Source organism: Notothenia coriiceps, unplaced genomic scaffold (assembly GCF_000735185.1).
Source record: "Notothenia coriiceps isolate Sejong01 unplaced genomic scaffold, NC01 NC01_scaffold00014094, whole genome shotgun sequence".
In the NCBI taxonomy this organism is placed as follows: Eukaryota; Metazoa; Chordata; class Actinopteri; order Perciformes; family Nototheniidae; genus Notothenia; species Notothenia coriiceps.
In genome coordinates, this window is record NW_011346795.1 from 1 (window position 1) to 3,183 (window position 3,183).

Sequence of the window (3,183 nt, forward strand, 5' to 3'; positions counted from 1 at the left end):
GGAAAATGTAAGGCGGGGCCTCTCATATGAATACTTGCTAGCCTGTTCCATTCTTCGTTTTCCGAGGCTAGGAAGTATTCTTGCCTCGCTTCTGAAGGAACTCACTCGGATGTACATGTGCTACCAAGCAAGCGTCCTCGACATTGAGAAACACCCATAGATTCACCTACTGAATAAAAAATTGAGATAAGACGGTCCGGACCATTAAAAGGGTTTGTAAACCGGTAAAAGAAAGGTTTAAATAACAAAAAAACGAGCTTATTTAAAATCATGCTGGTACAAAAAAACATGTGAAACATAACGAAATAAAACAGCAAAACAAAACGAAAAACAATAAAGGAAGACTTGAGGAACAAGGGTAGCAAAACCAGGAAGGCACACAGGAGAACCAGGAATTAGACGGAGACAGGAAACAAGAACCGCACGGGGAAACATCGACAACAAACTGACAGAGAACACAGGGGAGAGAGGCATATATACTCTAATCAATCAATCCAATGTTACATTTGTCTCAGTGGACTTCACAGTTTGTACAGAATATCAGTATGACAATACGACACCCTCTGTCCTTAGACCCTCACATCGTACAAGGAAAAACTTCTAAAAAAGGAAAAACCCTACAGTTTAAAGGGGAACATGGGAGAAACCTCAGGGAGAGCAACAGAGGAGGGATCCCTCTCCCAGGACGGACAGACGTGCAATAGATGCCGTGTGTAAATCAAAAAGATAATACATTTACAACATAGGTAGACCAAATGTTTGGAAATGCATGTGTGTATAATAAGAAGATGAATCCATGAGGATGTCAGCAATCCTGTGGGAGCCATCAGGGAAGTAGTATGATGAGAGTCAGGCAGGACCGCAGAGACAGGTTCAGCCACGACTCGAAGTCCACGACTCAGGATAGAGGATCCAGGACTCAGGAACACAGCAACAGGATAAGCCGCGACTAAGGATCCCAGCGTAGATATAGACTCCAAAAAGAAATTTGGGGGAAGCTGGGTTATTCGGAACATGAGAGTACACAGGTACAGACAGACAGAAGGAAGAAGTAAGGTGTCCCCCGACAGTCTAAACCTATAGCAATCACACTGACAAGACACAGCTGGAGAGGGCCGGCAAAACATAAAGGCAGCAGGTGAACACGATCATACAAGTTAAACAGGCATGAATACACAGAGACAGGAAGTAAAACACAAAGGTACAAAATACAAATATGAACCTGAACACTTGAATAATAGAGCACCTTTAAGTATAAATGAAAATAAGTGTTTTGGTTTTTATGGAGACTACAGGACATCATAATGATTTGTATTTGAGTCTGCATCATGGTTTTCATTTAAGACAAGTTATTTCTTAAGCATTATTTTCCATAAAATTGAAGAAAATGTACTAAAAATGGCTGTTTTTTGTCTTTTTAGATTATCTGGTTTATAAACTGGACACACAACAGTCACTGAACAAGGAGAAGGTATTTTTGACACACGATTACCTTCTGTAATATGAGTATACATGTATATAATCATTAATAACTTTATATAAATGTATCCGTCTCTTATCACCTGTCTACTCACATTGCTTTGTGTTGTTGAATACTGATGCTACTTTTGGCTATACTTCACCTCTTCACCATAATATTTTGTGAGAAAACAAATAGTTTGGTAGGTTTTTCAATAACTGCAGAAGTGGTAATTCTTTTTCATAACTTTTCTTGTTGTTTTTATGCTCTTACAGCAAGAATTCAACGGCAGATTCAATTCTCTACATGTCCAACATCAGATGCTAAAGGTATACATTATTATTATCACCCTTCATACACAAACACATTATAACACTTTCAGTTACTCGTTTTTCTTTCTTCCTGTCACCCTTTGTATGAACACCATGTCTGTCCTTGTCAAACCACATCCTTCCTCTCAATATCTATGTCCTTAGTACAGAGTTTAAAAGCTAGTTGTTTGCTTCTTATCTTTGTGATAAGCTTAGCTAACAAACTGCCGGTTGGTAGTCGTAGATTATGAGTAAAAAAAATAATGACTTACTTAATATATGGCTTACTTTACTGAATTGAAACAATGATACGCATTGTGACATTTTAATTTTAAGTAGTTTTTAGCAATGTGCAAAACAAGCATTTCATGATGAAAATCACTGAAAATATGGATACACAAAAAATATAGCTCATTCCCTCTCTGTCAGAACCAGCATGACGACCTGAAGAAGCAGTATTACGGTCTTCAGGAGCAGCACCAGGTTGAGGGCGACGACCACAATCGGCTGCTGGACGAACACAAAGAGCACTACGAGAAACTGAACCAGGCTAAAGAAGGAGAAATCACCCACCTCAAAGGTACGGTCGGACGGTCACTCAGAGACGTTACGTTAGAGAGGCGGTCAATAATGAAAAAAGAATACCGATATTAATTAAAATGACGGCAGCACTGATGGAGGTTTTCTGTAACTGTCCAAGTCTGTTCACATTTTATTTTCCATTAATAATAATAAATGATATTTATATAGCGCCTTTCAAGGGACCCAAGGTCGCTGTACATGGTGGACAAACAAAACAAACAGGCAATCAAAGAGCAAACAAAAAATAAAGGAAGCCGGGGGACCAAGAAAGGGCTAGGGCCCGAAGGCCAGGGTGAGCAGGTGTGTTTTTAATGATGGTTTGAAGATGTCCAGGGAGGCAGCATTACGGATCTCGGCAGGAAGTGCATTCCAGAGGGTGGGGGCCGCAACACTGAACGCCCTGTCACCAACAGTTCGGAGGCGAGAGCGGGGGATGGTGAGCAGGCCCGTGTCTGAGGACCGCAGACTCCGTAGAAGGGGTTTAGGGATGGAGGAGGTCCGATAAGTACTGGGGGGCGAGGGTATGGAGGGACTTGTATGTGAGGAGGGGTGTTTTGTACTGAATCCGGGACTTGACCGGCAGCCAGTGGAGGTGGATGAGGGTGGGGGTGATGTGTTGCCATGGCTTGGTGCGGGTGAGAAGCCTGGCGGCAGAGTTCTGGACGTATTGGAGCCTGTCCGGGGTTTTGCTGGGAACCCCGGACAGGACTCCATAGCTGTAGTCCAGACGGGATGTGAAGGCGTGTACAAGTGTTTCTGCCACAGAGTCAGAGAGTGAAGGCCGGAGTCTGGCAATGTTTTTGAGATGGTAGAAGCCAGTCTTTAAACACT

At 42.3% G+C, this 3,183-nt stretch overlaps 1 long non-coding RNA gene across 1 annotated transcript; it reads left to right on the top strand.

Moving 5' to 3' along the window:
* The first annotated feature begins 1,419 nt into the window (after positions 1-1,419).
* LOC104948312 (uncharacterized) lies at positions 1,420-2,372 on the top strand. Its single transcript, XR_798666.1, has 3 exons — positions 1,420-1,471; positions 1,735-1,788; positions 2,200-2,372. It is a non-coding gene; the product is annotated as an uncharacterized lncRNA (long non-coding RNA).
* The last annotated feature ends 811 nt before the right edge of the window (positions 2,373-3,183 follow it).